Consider the following 18,388-nt stretch of genomic DNA (forward strand, 5'->3'; position numbering starts at 1 on the left):
AGCAACAAGTAAGTGCAAAACTTTTTATTACCTGAGGGAGCTTTGACGGCAATTTCTGGATTCGTGTATAGACAGTTTGAGGCAAAGTGCCTTCCACGAGCATTGTGATTCAGGCTCTTTGTTGCAGGAGTATTTTGCGGAACTTTGTGAAGCGGACATTGTTTTTTTTCATGGAACTTTTGGGAATCGAACAGTGGAAACCATTGACAGCAAGGCAAACAGTAAATCAAGGACTTGCACAAATTACATGCTGTATTTTGATGTAAAAGTACAGTATTTGTTTTATAAAAGATTCTGGAAATATGGGAAAAGTGAGTCTGCTATTGGGAATTTAGGCTTTAGTTATATTATGATGAATGTTTGATATTGGTAATTCTGATAACGGTATTTGTTTAATGTTTTAGAAGCTTTACAGTAATAGAAAACACATCCCAGAGCAGTAACACATTCCAAACCTGGAAACTAGAGACCAGGATCCAAGAGGTACTTTTAGAAGAGAATTTCTAATAAATAAAGGGATAGTCAGGAACCCATTTAGGAATAGGTTGCACTTATCTGTTCTTTGTTTATGTTTCATTAGGCACCAGTTTCTACAGAAGTCAGAAAGGGCCGCAGATTTGTGCAGCACTTCAACAGTGGAAACGCAAGAACGGTGTTGTCTCTCTTTTTTATTTTATCCACTTCCCCCCTTCCCTTGAGCTTCTGTTCTTAGTGCACTGTTTTAAAAACTAGTGTGCTGGAACAAGCAGTTTCAGGGTGGGGTCGGATTGTCTTCAACCTCCATCAGAACTGAACAAGAACTCAGGTGAGCTGGGCTTTGACAATGAGTCCATTATAGTGACATCTTCCATTGTGATCCTACACAAGTGGTAAAGGAAAATGCTTTTGACATGCTGGGGTGAAGTGTCAGACAGTGCAGAGGGACAGGATTTTCCAATGAGTAAGTGAGAGACAATCACTGGGCAGGATGACAAGATTAACAGTGGTTTGCTGAACAGTAATTGAGTACAGTTGTTGTAAGACTGGCATGTTACAAAGCGCTGGAACTTGGTAATAGTTGGCCATGTGGCAGGAACTAGTGCTTCCGGGTACTTTTCCGTGTGAAGGTGATCTGTTCCATGTCTTCTTCTGATGTGTGTGCTGCCTCCTCTGTTCTTGGTGGTGGTGGTTGTGAAGGGGCAACACACACCTCAGTGTTAGAAGATGTGGAGTCAGACATCCCGGTCGCTGCTACCTGTGAAGGTCTTAAGGTGTGAAGGTGATCTGTTCCATGTCTTCTTCTGATGTGTGTGCTGCCTCCTCTGTTCTTGGTGGTGGTGGTTGTGAAGGGGCAACACACACCTCAGTGTTAGAAGACGTGGAGTCAGACATCCCGGTCGCTGCTACCTGTGAAGGTCTTAAGGGCAGTACTGCTGCAAGTAGGATCTGCTGATTCTTAAGAATAGCAGCCACATCACAATGGTAGGCAGCCAGGTCGGCCCTGAGGGGTTCAATGTTGCATTCGTGCACGTGCTGATAGGATTGCTGTTGTAGGTGTTGAGTCAACTGGATTACAGCTCTGCTGATTTCCTTCAGCCTTTTTTCTACTTCCTGCAAGAAAGTTGTACGTCCTTGCATTGCTGCTGCCTGTTCTTCAGTTAACATCATGCTCGAACGCACCCCCTCTAGACTGGCTGCCATAGTTTGCATCCCCACCCGCACCTCATTGGCCAACTCCCGCTGTACTCCAACTACAGTTCTCTCAAAGCTGGTGCCTGTGTCGTCTGAGTCCTCAGCTGTATTGGAGCTGGCAGGTCTTACAATTGGGGTGGTGGGAGGATCCTCTGCGATGGCTGCTTGTTCTGTGCTCCTCCTTGTGACTAAAGGTGGGGTCTTGAGGGTTCCAAAGACATCTTGGATGGTCTGCTGGGGGATGTTTGTCAGCTCGTTATCCATGTCATCAGGGTATTCCTGGACAGGCATATCCGCAGGAGATCCATCATCCTCTGCAATGAAATAGGTTACAATTAGTGTGTCTGTGTTGTGGCATTGGTGATGTGACATGCCTGCCTTGTGATGAATTCACATTGTGATCTTGTTTCCTGTACATTGCTCCAGTCTTTCAGATGGGCATTCTCCCAGGCCTATGGCCCATCTGCATGTCACATGTATTGTATTAAGTTATTAGACTTGTCGGCATCATCTCCTCTAGTGTTGTTTTAGGCTGAAGAATGAATTGCCACCTTCTTGTCCTACTCAAGCCTCCGTCTACATCCATTCTCATGGTGAGACCTTTCACTGGCTGTGGGTGCTCTGATGGCACTAGCAGCACACTTAACAATCTAGACCTGCCCCAGTCTCTGATCTTTCACATCCACTTATATGTAGTTGACATGTAGTGTATCCTAGGCATAGCATTGTTATGGCACAATATGGATGTTAGCATTGGCAATGTGTACAGCTGATGTTGGGGAATGTGTGGAGATTGGATTGCCCTGATAGTCGTAGCAGTGTTCTATTTCCTCCTCTGACTGTGCAGGTGTATGTCAGTGACCAGTTACATGTGTCCTCCCCCTCAATGCTGTTGTCTGAGCAGTATGACATTTGGGATGTTGCATTGTGACTCAGGCACAGGATGGACCCTGACATATGCAGCATGGGTGTGTCCTTAGTGCTGTGTAGCTCCTAATGTTGATGACATTGGCTGATGTTTGCAGCAACTATTGACAGGACTGGAACATTTGTCTTGTTTCAGGGGATTGTTGAAGTTGTCATCCTCAACCCTCTAATTTAGGTGTGTATTATCCATGGGGACGTTACTGCCATTGGCTACTTGAGCTGCACACAGAGCGACGGTGGTAGTGGCAACTGTTGTCACTGTTACATTCCAGTTGTCAGTATGGCTATAGGTTGTTAATTGGGCCCTAGTTATTGTAGGGGGTATAGTCGCTGACGTGTGCCGGGATGTCAGTTTGACATTGTGCCCTTCCCTCCTGGCGTGGCTTTACCTTTGCTCCATCGTTGGCATGGCAGCATGCCCCCATGGGACTGTTGTTGGTGTAGTGTAATGGTGTGCCCCAGCTTCTCTCTGTGCAGCCCATGCCCCCAAGCCATACCCCTTTACCCATGCCACTCCATGTATATGATGACTTCCATGCATTTTGTGGTCCGTATCCCCCCTGCTTACAGTTGTAATTTGTGCATTTTAATTCCCCATGCAACTTACCCTGCATCTGTGTTGTTTCCTGCTAGTCTGCGCTGTCCTGTCCTTGAATCCCTGTTACGATCTCCTCAGGGATGACTGCTGCGACCATCTCCTCCATGTAGTCCAGGGCCTCCTGATGTGCTGGACTCCCACCTCCAGTCTGCAGTGCTGCCTTCCTGTTCCTGGCCATCTTTTCCTTGGTCCTGCGCTTGCAGTCATGCCAGCGTTTCTTGCACTCGATGACTGTTCTGCGTACTTCTGCCACACTGTTAATCTTGTCAACAATTTGTTGCCATATTGCCTCTCTCCTACTGATTGGCAACTTTGAGGTGACAAACAGTTGGTGCTGGTGTTCCGTCACCTCTTTAACCAGAATTTCCTGCTCCTCTGCACTGAAGCGATACTTTCTTTTCTTCTTCAAACTGTCCTGGGTCTTGTGTGGGTCCTCCTGACTGCTTCCTGGTCTGTTGTCATCTTCCTGGGGTCTGTACAGGCATCTGGGATCCATTTTGGCTCTCCTCTGCTGAAATGGCTGTGTTCGTGGGGAATTTTGATGCTAATGCGTCAAAAAATGCTGCATATACGGTGTGTGGTGTCATACATCAACCCACAGTCATTTCTGCCGCGTTAACGTCGTTTTGCTTTACAACTTGACGCTGCGGTGTGCGTAAAAAAAATGACTTACACCTATTGTTTGCGCCGCCGTGCGTCAAAGTATAAATTTTACGCCCGCACGGCGCACAGAAATGGCGTTAGCTGGCTGTAACATTTTTGACACAAAACTGCGCCGGCGCAGTTTTGCGTCAAAAAGTATAAATGTGGACCTTAGTGTTACATTAGTAACGTTAAGGCACACCATATGTACATTGTCGAACACATTATTATGTCAGTCCTGTAACACAGAGTGGTTCAACCAAAATTATGCGCCACCACTTGCCAGAGGACAAAGGGCAAATTTATACTCTGTTTGTGCTGAATTAGCATAATTTTTTTTAATGCTAATTCAGCGCAAACTTAACTCCATATTTATATTTCAGTGCTAGACATGGCTAGCACCAAAATATTGGAGTTAAAGTATTTTTTTGCTAGCAGGAAACTACCTTGTGTCAATGAGACGCAAGGTAGGCATTCCCGGGCAAAAATGACTCTAAGGCCCTAGTGCCTTATATATCCTCCTGTGCAAAAATGGTGCACAAGAGGGAGGTGGGCCTAAAAAATTGTGCTAACCTTGCTTAGCGCCATTATTTTTAATGCCTGGGTCGGGACAGGCTTTAGGGGACCTGTGGGCCCATTTCCATGGTGGTACACTATGGAAAGAGCCCACAGGTGCCCTCCCCAAGCCCCAGGGACACCCCCACCCACACCAGAAGGACAGCAGAGGATGGGGTACCCCATCCCAAGTAAGTAGAATTAAGTATTTTGTTTATGTTTAAAAAGTGCCATTGGGGGGCCTGAAATGCCCCCCCCCCCACATGGCACTGGGTGCAATTGCCATGTCCAGGGGACCCTTGTGCTGGCCATTGGGGTGGTGGGCATAAGTCCTGTCTTTTATTAGACAGGAGTCATGTGGTAAGGTATGTTTAGCACCAAGAAATGATGCTAATCTGGTTAGAGTCATCTTTTTTTACTCTAACCAGCCTAACGTCACTTTTTGGTGCAAAACCCCCTTCTACACACTGCCACCCCCACACGGCTAACATAATTTTTGTTGATGTTAACCCAACCTTTGCGCCAGATTGTGCCATTCCATAAATAAGATGCCCGGCCGACATCTTGGAATGGCGCTAACTGGCGCTAAACTTTTTCACAACAAACTACGTTAGCGCAGTTTTGCGTGAAAAAGTCTAAATATGGACCAAAGTTTTTTTGTCTGAAAATATAGCAGTAATTAGCAATATTTCTAAGGGAAGCAACAAAACATAAAACAATACCATACACAAAGCAATATAACACAAAGAACATAACATAAAACATAACAGCATATTACCGCAAAATAGAACAGAATGGAATACAACAAGCTAAAATCACATTGCAATAATGCAGCGCAAAACACAACAGAAGATATCACTGCAAAAAAATTTCACTCAGAAAATGTGAAGAAGGGTTCTTGTCATACATTACAACTTCAAAGTTCCAGTTATAATGATACACTAGAAAAGGTGTTAAGATCAAGTGCTTTTTTAATTTACCACCAAGGATGCGTTGCGTTCCTGAACGTGTTCTTCAAAAAATTGCGCAGTGTTTGATCTAGAAATAGCACCATAAAACATGAATTACTAGATTGGTATTGTGTGACACCATCACAGGTGCATTTTTGTAAGTAGATTCTGAGTGCAAGTGAGGCTACAGAAACATAGGCCCTCGTTACAAGCGTCCCATGCTTTTTCAGTCGCTACACAAATTTGCATATGAATCCGAATAACATGTTCAAAATTCAAAATGGGGTGGGAAAATGCTGCAAGCACAGTGCAACTATCGCAGTGCTACTGTGCATCAAACAAATACACTAAAATAGGCTAGCTAAAGTCCACTCACACACAATGGGAACTTCATAAGGGCATTTAACTTATTAATTTTTATGACCCACAGGTTATTTCTGCAAAAAATTCTATGCAAGATTACACTCCCACAACAAAAACTAAGCTCTGTCCTACATAACCCCAACAATTTTTGCCTTTTATATTCTTGCAGGTAAAATCCGTCACATTTTATGGCGAAATGGCCAGTAAAAAACCTGTGCATGCAGAGTTTTGTGCATAAATCACCATGATCTGCATGTCAAAACAGCAATTTTTAATAGGTGATAATAGTATTGGAAAATACAGGTGCAAACATATTCATGCCTCCTGCTGGGTCACAGTCTAAAGCATGTAAATAAATAAAATATATCAGCCATGAAAGATTGAATGACTCAGTAACCCTGGCCATTATTGTTATTTGTGTAACTACTTTTTATTTTATTTTTTTAATTTATAAGGTCACGAGATGTCACATAAAATGGATTAATAAGGTAGATAATTATTAAAAATATAAAAAAATGGAAAAATAAAGAATGTGTCAACAGAGCAATAAAACACCACAGATAACCCTTTCAGAATTTCTAAATCTTCTGGGGGGGTGCCAGTGTCCACGCAAGATGGAGGCATCCTTCTCTCTCTGTCGAGCCTGCTGCATCAATAATCTGTTCCCATAGTCCTTTACATTTTCTTGGGGTTGGGAAACTGCGGTCCTCTACCTTGACGTCTGAAGCACCAGACCTGCAATTTCATCACACCCAGGGAAGCCTTAGAAATCCTTATCTCATGTGACGTGAGAGGAGTCATGCAGAGACAAATTGACAGTACCCTATGACCAGAATGGGAGACAAGAATGCTAATAGCCTCCTCATTCTGTAGTAAGTCTTCTTGAGTGTAGTAACCACAGTCCCTTGCTCCAGCGTCCTGGGGCACCAGAACAGCGACACCAGCTGGCCAGAAGAACCCAAAGATTACTCGGCATGAGAAGAGCTACGACTGCAGTGCTGAAGTAACAGACCCCTGTGTCGAGCACGCTGTTAGACTTCTCAAACACAGGGAACTGCAGATCTTTCCCCTGGGATCCTGGGGGCACCAATCCTGTAATCCTACAACAGATTGTGAGTCATTTGTGAATCAATAATGGATCCAGTGTCAGTATCTGGGCAAAGTTTAATCTGTAGAGTACTGATCTGGGGGACCCATAAAAGCTCTGAGAACTTTTTGTTCCACAATGCAACACTGGTTGAGTCACAGAGAACCACTGAGAAACATCGACAAACACTGAGAGACACAAAGAATCATGATGGTGGCGTCCGGTGTTTGAAACATGAGACAGGCATGTGGATGGCCTGTTTCCACCCTTGATCCCCTTGAGGCAACTCTTTACTTCATGAACAGAACCCTCTGTTGCCTGCAGAGCACCTTACTCCAAGTATCATCTTGGCATTTACGTTACTGAGCGACTAAGTGACTGAGGCCTCTGCAGAGTACTGTGTAGTACCTGGGGATGAAGCACCTAGTGAAGTGCCTTGGGAAAACCAGTGGAATATCTGTGGAGTACCTGACTAAACGTAACCCTTCTTACCCTGCTGCGTACATTGAGACAAGAGTTTTAGGGTAGTATAGCACTCATAGCTTCCAAACCTACATTGCCAATGTTCCCTCTTAAGTGTTCCAGTGGCGGCCTGACCCAGCCATCTCTAATACAACCTTTCAAGATCTGATTTTCTCCAGGTACCATCCTCTTATCTCTGAGTGCCATTGGCTCAGAGCATCCCTGCTCTAATAATTGGAGGGTATACTGTCTGGTCATCGGTTTGGGGACTGCAACAACTCTTTTGGAACTTTTGGAACAACTATCTAAACTTGGTGGACCTATACTTTCTTCATTGGCTCTCTTCCAAAATGGTAATCTATGCAGCTCCCTACCACATATTTTACAGTCCCTGATGCCAATAGCGATATGATATCCAGTATCTAGTATTCAGTAAATATGGTTGAACACAAAGACCACAAAATCTACAACAAGGAGGGCAAGTGTGGCCTGAAAAGATCAAACAAGACCCCTTAATTGAAGAATGACCAGTCAAAGATAAACAGAAGAACCACTCTACACTGAAAGTGATCCTGAAAAAGCTGAATGATGTCCACAACATTGCACAGAGCACTACGACTAACACTGATATCTTGCAAGTGTCCACGATTAGTAGAGACCTTAAAGAGCTGAATCTACAAGTCACAAATGCCAAATGCTGAATAAGTATGATGGAGGACTGTGTTATGGCTCAGACCAAACACTTGCTTGAAAAAATGACTCCATATTGGCATCTCTTAGACTCAAAATCACTGAATTGGAGGACAACAACAAGAGAGGTAAACTTAGAATCTTTAGCCTTCCAGAGGGAGCAGAAGATTCTGTTGATCCTAGGTCTTTCATTTAACAAAGACTTTAAACTTGAGAGAGCTCACAGAATTCCTACCTCCAGGAACAAAAATGCCACATCACCACGCACCATGATTTTCAGACCTTAGTTTTACTAACACTCAGAGCTCTTCCTAACGCAAATGAGAAAGATTAAATCACTCTCCTGGCAAGGAGCCAAGGTCTCCATTTCGCAAGACTATGCCAGAAACACCATCTCTAGAAGGCAGGGCTTTCTGTCACTCAAGAACATATTGCTGGACTGAGTGATTCAACATTCTTTTCTTGGCCCATCCAAATTTAAAATTTACTACAAGAGCAAGACCTACATGTTCCTGGAACGTACAGAATTACAGAATTAATGACCTTCTTAGACAACACCCTATAGTCTCTACTGGAGGACTCCCAGAATGGCCTTGGTGGATCCCTCGCATAGGCTTTAAATTGCAGTTTAAGAAAATTACTACTGTTGACCATCGGGTAGTCTACTTTGTTTGTCATCCCTACTGCTGTTTTGGCATGTTTGGCATGTGTTGTCGTCCTTATTGAACAGCACCTTATTTAGCAGCAGCAGCCCCATGCGGTCCAGGAACCCACAGAGCTAGCCACTCTCTTGATCAACACCCTAGATTCTTAATAGGAGGAATCCCTGAGTGGCTCTGGTTGACCCAGTGGCCAGGCTTTAATCCACAGATCTAGCCCCTTACTACTGCTGCACATAGGGCCATGTCCTTTATAACAGCTTTGTACCTATGAAGCTGCACATTATTATATACATTTGCTCTGATTTTCAGAGTCACCATTTCTGCTGTTTTGACATTTTGTATACCTTGCTTAGCAACAACACTGCTTAAGACTTTTTGACAATCAATTATATTGTGCCCATTCAAGTCATTATTAAGTCTTATCTATGCTCCCATTGGAGTTATATGCTCACTCTAGTTCCCTAGCTCATATACACGATTTCTCATTACTTGTGTATGCATACTATTTACTGTTAGTAGTTTGTTATAAATAAGTTTATTTTACATGGTTAATGCCTCTTACTCTGCCACAAATAGTGACCTCACTCCAAGACGTATCCACTAGAAGTTTTCTTCACTCAGATGACTGACCAAGGTACCCCAACACTCAAGATTGTTTCCCTTAATGCCAAAGGATTTAACCATCATGTGAAATGCAGGACATTTTCTGAGTACTACCAAGCTCTAAAAAAAGTGACATTTTGTTTTTTACAGGTAACCAGTATCAGCTACCAAGAAGCACTGTCCCTGTGCTCTGGTTGGGTTTACGATATTTCCTGCTCTGTAGCAGTCCCTAAAATGATTGGTTCAATCACCTTGATCACCAAGAATTCTGGTCTTCCGATCATTATGTCAGAACTGGATAGCGATGGCAGATGCCTGAATACATGCCTCCACAATGGAAATATGTAATAATATGCAGTAAACATCTACGCCCCAGGCGCTGATGATCCCAAATTTTGGGACAACTTATCTGCAAAACTCACACTCCCCCCCATGCCTGGATCATCCAATGCGGCGACTTCACTCTGCTGATGGATGTCACCTTAGACAGACATTCTGCTTTTAAATATTGGACCGCCAAGGCCCACAAAGCAATGTGTTCCCTTTCAACCGCCCACAGTCTAACTGATGTCTGAAGATTGCATAATCTCTCAGGAAGTGATTTCATCTTCTTCTCCCCACCACATGATACCTTCCCGAGAATCGATTACTTTTCTTTCAACCCCTCTCTACTTCATGATACATCCTCTGCATTCATTCATGGAACCCATCACAATTTCAGACAATGTAGCTATCCCAATAACGCTACCGATCCTTCCTTTTCAATTTAAGGGGTGAATCTGGTATATGAACACAAAGGTTATAGATGATGATGACACTGTGAATGAGCTACACAAAGAACTAGCCGAATTTATGCAGGAAAACAAAAATTCAAAATCCTCAGTGATACTATTATGGGACAGCCTGTGATGTTTTTTTCCACAGGTCAAGCAATAAGTCCAGAAAAAATAAAGTAATTGAAGCTTCCATACATAAATTAACTTCCGAGATCAAGTCCAACGAATTGCCATATAGGCAAAGAAATGACCCTACAAAATGACTCAAACATGAATTCTACTCCTTTGTCAGAAAACATGCCCATCTACGGGTACATGCTCAGAATCGCAAAAAATTGGTTTACCTAAATAAAGCCGGTAGATCAGTAGCAACATAATTGAAATCGAAATGCAATTTCAATCTCATCCAGAGTATCAAAGATGACCAGGGAAAATTGCAAAAATCTGCGAATGAGAATAAAAGTATTCAAAAAATATTATACCAAACTATACATCTCAATCGTTAATACTCCCAAGGGTGTCTGTCTAGAATTCCTCCCAATAAAGCAAATTTCTAATGACAAGCAACTAATGTTCAGCAGTCCAATCAACAGAGAAAATAATATATTTGCTATAAAAAGTATCCCAGTTGGCAAAGCACCAGGAACAGGAGGTCCCCCAATTAACTTTCATAACATCTTTGCTCCTGCATTTATAGAACCAGTGGAGTCTGCCCTGAACCATTTTACTATTTCTGGTTCAGTGTTGGGTTCTGCCTCTGCAGCCAACATTATGGTCATCCCCAAAGATGGGAAAGACCACTCCAACCCTAACAACTTTAGTCCCATCTCCCTAATAAACAAGGAGCTGAAGAGTCATGCTAAAATCCTCGCTAGGCACTTTAACCCCCAGATACCCAAAATGGTTCACCTCACCTAGACTGGTTTTATCAAAAGCCCCTTGGCCTGTGAGAATGTCCGCTTATTTTCCCTTGTGATTGAAAAAGCTTTGAGACCACTTTCCCCACCAACAGCAGCTGTAGCCTCAGATGCAGAGAAGGCACTTGATAATATTTCATGGCCATACGTAGAAGCCGTCTTATCCAGATTCAATCCAGGTGCCCCTTTATTAAAATGACCAAGGCCTTATACTTTATCCCCTCAGCTAGAATTAATATTACCAGTGCCTTATCATAACCCTGCTACCTACAATAAGGTACCTGCCAAGGCTGTCCTCTATCTCCTCTACTATTATTTTTGGCCATTGATCCCCTTCTAGTAATGTTAAATGAATTCCCAGGCATCCCACGCATACAGTTTGGTGGCATAACCCATAATACTGCTGCATATGCAGATGACATATTAATATTTATGAACGCAGCTATCCCAGCATGCCTGGATATCATAGATAATTTTTCCTGCTTTTCTGGATATTCCTTAAATAAGGATAAACCAAAGATTCTGCCTCTGAGCATCCACTGCCACCTTTCCATTGTTGGCACCTCCAAATTTAAATGGAAATCTAACTTTAAAATACCTCAGCATCTGGTTCTGCAATGATCTCTCAAAATCTGTTGGCATCAATGAAAAAAAAGACGATGGATGAAATTAGGGACCAGTAGTCCGCATGGTCTCTCAAACATCTCATGGTGGGGCAGATTTGAGACTATCAAAATGATGGTGTCCCCAATAATTAACTTTCTATCTAGTATGCTCTCCATATGCCTGTCTCAACCCTCTTCCTTAGAACCAATAGGATTGTATCGAAATACCTCTAGAGCAAAAAAAGAGCTCAAACCAGCCTCACAAAACTGAGACCCCACCCCAAGCTAGGAGGATGAACTTCCCCAATTGGGTAATCGGCCAAGCGGCATATTTGGCCACACAAGCTGCACTCTAGTTTGAGACTAAGGGCCTGATTACGAGGCTGGAGATCCAAGGACCACCAGCATCACAGTGATGGTCAGAGTGCCTAGAACATGGTTCCCGATGTAGTGATGGCTCGAAGTTGTATCCAGCCAGGGTGGTGCTGAACTCAGCGCTGCCTGGCTGATTACAACCCCATTTTTCACCAGCCTTTTCATGGCAGGGACCCCATCACAAGAAGGCATGCCGAAAACCACTGCCAGGGGTCACTGCACTTCTCAGCACCCTTGGAATGTGCACTGTCTGCACTGCAGACAGTGTGCATTCCAACAGTGCTGGAGTGCTATGGTATTGGCCTCGGCTCCCTTAATAGAGCTGAGACCAATACCATAGCACTGTTACCACCTGTCAGCCCAGCACTGAATGCATATAACAATGTTCCAGCCCGTCAACCCAGCGGGAATGCATATTTCAATGTTCCCACCAGTCAGCCCAGTGGGAACATTGTAGTACGCTTGGTGGGGATGCCACCACCATAACAGTTGCGTTCTCCCCACGGCTTTGGCAGGCTAATTGTAGGCCTGCCAAAGCTGTAATTAGGCCCTGAATCATTTGAGAAGCTTGTATGGCTCAATGTGAGAATGTCAATAAGTTACCCATTCACCTTGGAAGTAAACCTGGCTATGACGCGCCAATCCTTTTCACACTCTAGTAAGATCTTTAGAGACACAGGCCCAGATTTACAAGAATCCCACACAGCATAGCAGCCCAAAATCTGTGCTGTGCTGCGTGAGAAGGAGGGAGCCAAAATTGTGACTGAAACATGCTGTGGCCTTCTGAGATGCCTCAGAATCATCTTCGTTTTTGTTTTTTGTTCACACCTGTCAAACCATTACTAAGGCCACCATACTGTCTCCTCTGGATTATTGTAGTATCCGTTACCTTGGTGTTAATAGATCTGTTACTAAGAAACTACAACTCACCCAAAATGCACCAGCTATGCTGCTTTTTTATCTTACTAAATCATGCTCTGTTTCTGGTCTCATGCGCAGGCTACACTGGCTCCCGGTGGAGAATTGCGTCCATTTCAAAACTCTTTGCACTGTTCATGATATCCTCTACTATCAGGCAGCATCTATTTTGAGTCATCTCATTTCATCTTATCACCCTACTCGTTCCCTTTGTTCCATCAACCTCAGCCTGGCTTCAATTCCTCAAGTGAGAAGAGCCAAGGCAGGGGGTCAGTCATTTCATGCCTTGACCTCTTATCTCTGGAATGCCCTTTGTCTATGAGAAATACTCAGCATCATCTTCTCTTGAGGAAGTCCTTCAAGACTTAGGTGTTTTGCATCTAGCCTCCCTCTTTGGATTGTAAGCTCTGCAGTGTGTGTTTATTTGTTAGGCCAGTCCTGAGAAGCCCTTTTGTTAGGGCAACTATGCGCTTTACAAATATGCGAACATAACATATCATAACATAACATAACATAATATCCCTCTAGATGTCCCATTGATTATCCTCAGTCCACACTCAGTCGAGCCACCAATCAAACTCCCAGATTCAGACCTTGCTTTACTAGATCTAATACTTACCATGGCCCTTAAGGTCATTATGATGGACTGTAAATCCATTAATAATGGTTTCGTTCATACACAGTGGGCATGGGTCACTTATCTTAGATGTACACATATATCCTAATCTCTTAACAAATGGAACCCCACTGCATCATAATGTATATGGGAAACACTAGACATCTTTATTCACAACCTCACTGAGTAGTAAGGGAACTCTCAGGCACTGTCTCGTTGCCATGGACTATAATTGCAACCATTGCTCTGTCAGTTTACCATCAACCCACATGACTCCTCCCACCACCTCCCCCCCTCTGCTCTTATCTACTTTCTTACTTCATTTTAGTGTTTTTGTTTCTAGTTATGTTTTTTATGTTGATTACCCAAGAGCCAAACGAGGATCTAATGTCCTCCAGGAATAGACCTTTCCCAACTGTCTTAAGAACTATAATTCCGTTGTCAAATATTTACTCCCCACCCAACTCAACATGACTTGCATCTGACACCCTGACATTCCTAAAATTATTATAGATGTGTCTTTGTGATTACTCTGCACCTGTGCTGTCTCCAAGCATGCATGTATCAACATTTTGTTATTTTGCTTTCATGTTTTACATAAAAATGGTAATAAAATATATATATTTTTTAAAATAATTTCTAATTACTCCTTCTGAAATAGTCATTCAATTATTTCCCTCATCCATCTTATCCAGTAAACCTGTTTTCCGCTGACTTTTATAAAGTCACAAGGTACCGCTTAAAGTAGATTAAGAAGGTGTATAATTGAATATGGCACATGGCAAAATAAATAATGCATCAACAAAACAACAAAATACGTTATAGTACAGTAATCTCATTTTCCAGTGGTAACACGTTTTTAAATTGAGCCATTCAGGATCAGCCTTTGGTTTATCAGCACCCTCAGACCAAAAATTAGTGCCTTTATTAACCCAAGCCTGATCATACTAACCTCAACTAATCTTAATACAGTTCTTGGTAAATAGAGTTTTAATGTATTGTATTGTAACTACATTTATACAGTGCTTACTAACCCTGACGAGGCGTGGAATAGTTTTTTTCTGACAAACATGCTGCCCCCGGAAACCAAGCTTAGTGGTTAGTCAATTGGATAGTGGTTATTGTTGATTATTGGGATTATCCTTGTGCTCCCAAGGAAAGTTAAAATAATATGAGTTAGGAACGATCCATAGTTGAGTGTGAGTTCATGCAGATGTTTGGTTGTGAGAGGAGATGTCGGCAATTTATAGTAGTAGAAGACTAGAGATTATACAAGCATACATGTGGCAAAGAGTGAGCTGTACTCACCGAGAAGAGGCATGCAGAGGATGGGCCATAAGAAAAGGGTAATTCAAAAGAAAAACATATTGTACGATATTGCTATATAATGTACTTTTGACTGCACCCTATGCTACAGTTAACCACAGCACAGCAAGGGAAGCTGATCAGCTCAAGTGTTGGAAGTGCAGAATAATGGCTGGAGACACACAAAGCTTTATACATTTCCAGAAGATCTTAAGTTCATAGAAGCTGCTGGTCCTGGGAAAAAGACGGCCCTGACCTCACATTCCCCAGAAAGCTAGTGTTTAATCCTTGGAGAATAGTTTTTCCTCCCTATGCATCAGTGCTTCTCTAACCTTATCAAACAAAATGTAAATTGCAGGGGAAGACAGTGTATGAGAGAGATATAATTAACCATAGGAAGACTTCAAAGTTGGGTCGGGGATCTCTGCATGGTAAATTATAGAGAAAAATAAAAAGGTTTATTTAACTCAAAATCAAATGTTAAAAATATATACATGTTGAAAGTATATGTAAACTAATTTTATATATTTTCTTTAAATGTAGAACAAAATTTACAAAATACTACAGCGACATTCAATTAATTTCAATTTAAACTTTAATGGAAATATATTAAATTATTTTTTCTGACGTTTACATTAAAAAATAATAAGAAATAATTTGATTGTGCCTTAATAATTATTAAACATGATGAACAGAATTAATTTAAAATAATTCAATTGTTTTTAACAAACTGCATTGTTAAATCATTTTTTGACTGAAAATAGCCTATTACATATTTTATAATTAAGTAATAAATATGAACTTTTTTTACATTTTTGTAACAATAATTTATATGTATTTATGGTTTTATGTATTTTAAATAATTTAATATAATTTAATATTATTTCCTATCATATTCTATGTTATGTTCCTATCTCCATTATTTTCTATGGATGGTGTTCCAGTACCCCTGGTTGGCCATGTGTACTGCTGGACTTACTACAAAAGTGTAAGTTACTGCAAAAGTTCACTTTGTGGACACAGAAAAGTAGCAACTTACTCAAAAGTGTAAACATGCTCAAAGTGCAGTTTTTGAATCAGGCCCTGTGTGTTCTACAGTGACCTCTTTCCATGTTGTGGTTTAGTACACTGACACTGAAATTCCAATGATAGGTGTTACTTGAGTATTGGTAAACGAAATAATGACTATGGTTTTCCTTCAGTGATATACATAAAGTCCTACAATAGGGACAGCCAAGTCTTTGAGACTCAGAGTAAAGAGTTGCCCTTGCTGCATTAGTTTACCCCAAGTTTGCTGTTTTTCCAGTCTTCAAGAAAGCTTGTTCCATATCATCAGAGAGAAAAACAAATTGCTGGAATACATGAGATGAATGGCATAAGGTAACACATTGTGCTGCTGAGAAGTGCAACCACTGGCCAAAAAAACTTACAGACTGCTGACTGTCAGTAACTGTGAAGGGGTGCTCATCATCTAAGCCTCGATACTGGCACAGTGTGGCCTATTCACATGTAAATTTTCTTTTACAAATGTGACTAACTGTACTACTGTTGGCTATACAGCATTTACAAGTTTAAATTTAGTCAAAAGTGTAGACTTACATGTCTCCTCCCCTTGAAAGAGGGGCGGGTCAGTAAAAATGTCATATCCGATTGTAACCTTGTGTCAAAGCCCAGCTCACCTGAGTTCTTGTTCAGTTCTGATGGAGGTTGAAGACAATCCGACCCCACCCTGAAACTGCTTGTTCCAGCACACTAGTTTTTAAAACAGTGCACTAAGAACAGAAGCTCAAGGGAAGGGGGGAAGTGGATAAAATAAAATAAAGAGACAACAGCGTTCTTGCGTTTCCACTGTTGAAGTGCTGCACAAATCTGCGGCCCTCTCTGACTTCGGTAGAAACTGGTGCCTAATGAAGCATAAACAAAGAACAGATAAGTACATCCTATTCCTAACTGGGTTCCTGACTATCCCTTTATTTAGTAGACATTTTCTTCTAAAAGTACCTCTTGGATCCTGGTCTCTAGTTTCCAGGTTTGGAATGTGTTACTGCTCTGGGATGTGCTTTCTATTACTCTAAAGCTTCTAAAACATTAAACAAATACCGTTATCAGAATTATCAATATCAAACATTCATCTTAATATAACTAAAGCCTAAATTGCCAATAGCAGACTCACTTTTCCCATATTTCCAGAATCTTTTATAAAACAAATACTGTACTTTTACGTCAAAATACAGCATGTAATTTGTGCAAGTCCTTGATTTACTGTTTGCCTTGCTGTTAATAGTTTCCACGGTTCGATTCTTAAAAGTTCCATAAAAAGAACGTTTGCTTCACAAAGTTCCGCAAAGTATTGTTGTAACAAAGAGTTTGAATCACAATGTTCGTGGAAGGTATTTTGTTTCAAATTGTCTATACACGAATCCAGAAATTGTTGTCAAAGTTCTTTCAGGTAATAAAAGTTTTGCACTTACTTGTTGCTGGCAAGAGATACTGATCAGTCTAACCTTGTCTTCTTTCTCTTTTGCAGGTTGCTTGTAGGAGAGAGGCTGAGGCAAGGAGGAACCGGAAACCGGAAGAAGGAAGAGCCAGCAGCTGCGCCCATTGAAGCCAATGAAAGTCTGTAGAGAGCAGGAGTGCCAGCGCCGAGGGATCTGTCCTCAGGTAAGCGGGAGGTAGACGAGCACAAGCACTGGGCGAGGTTCGAGGGCTGCCTTTTATAGACAGGGCTGGGTGTGGTCCTCACATGCGGCACATGTTCTTGAAAGGTGTGCAGAGCTGGGTGTGGTTTGAAGAGCTGGGTGTGGTCCTCACATGCTGCACATGTTCTTGAAAGGTGTGCAGAGTTTCAGTTATTATGCAAATGAGTTAAATTAACACATGGCCTAGAGAGGAGTGTTTTAAAGAAGCCTTGGTAAAAGCAAGGCCCAATGTGTAAACAAAACAGCACATTAAACAACATACACAGAAGCCTAGGGGGGGGGAAGGTGAGATAACAAGAAAGGCATTCAATAGTAAGTTTAAAAGGGAGCTATTACAGAACCCACTAGTGCAGTGAGAGGGGACATGCTCTTTGCTGTGCACAAACCCTAACAGTTGCCCCCCTCAAAGGCCCTCCTACAGGACGGGGTTTTCCTGGATTTTTTAAATAAAACCGTCTAATCAGCTGTGGGGCATGTACATATGATACTGGTTCCCATGAATTCTCAGATTCATCATATCCTTTCCATTCTACTAAATAAAACAGACGTACACTAATTCTTTTTGAGTCTTTTATGCTTTTCACTTCATATTCTAGATTTCCCTTAATTGGTATGGGTGGAGGTGGTGGTTCAGGTCGGGTTTTTGGATTGTACGGCTTAAGCAAGGACACATGGAATGTAGTATGTACTGGATATTCTTTTGGTAAATCTAATTTTACTGTTACCGGGTTTACTATGGCAGTTATACTAAAGGGTCCAATGAAACGTGGTTGCAGCTTTCGGGATCCCTCTATGTTTAGGTTCTTTGTGGAGAGCCATACCTTGTCACCGATTTTATACATTGGGGCCTCAGATCTGTGTTTGTCTGCTTGTCTTTTCATGCTTTCCTTGTACTTTAATAAATGTTTCCTGGCTTTGTCTTGTATGTCACCTAACCTTGTTAGTCTATCCGTTACTGTAGGTAACA

Source organism: Pleurodeles waltl, chromosome 8 (assembly GCF_031143425.1).
Source record: "Pleurodeles waltl isolate 20211129_DDA chromosome 8, aPleWal1.hap1.20221129, whole genome shotgun sequence".
NCBI classification, from domain to species: Eukaryota; Metazoa; Chordata; class Amphibia; order Caudata; family Salamandridae; genus Pleurodeles; species Pleurodeles waltl.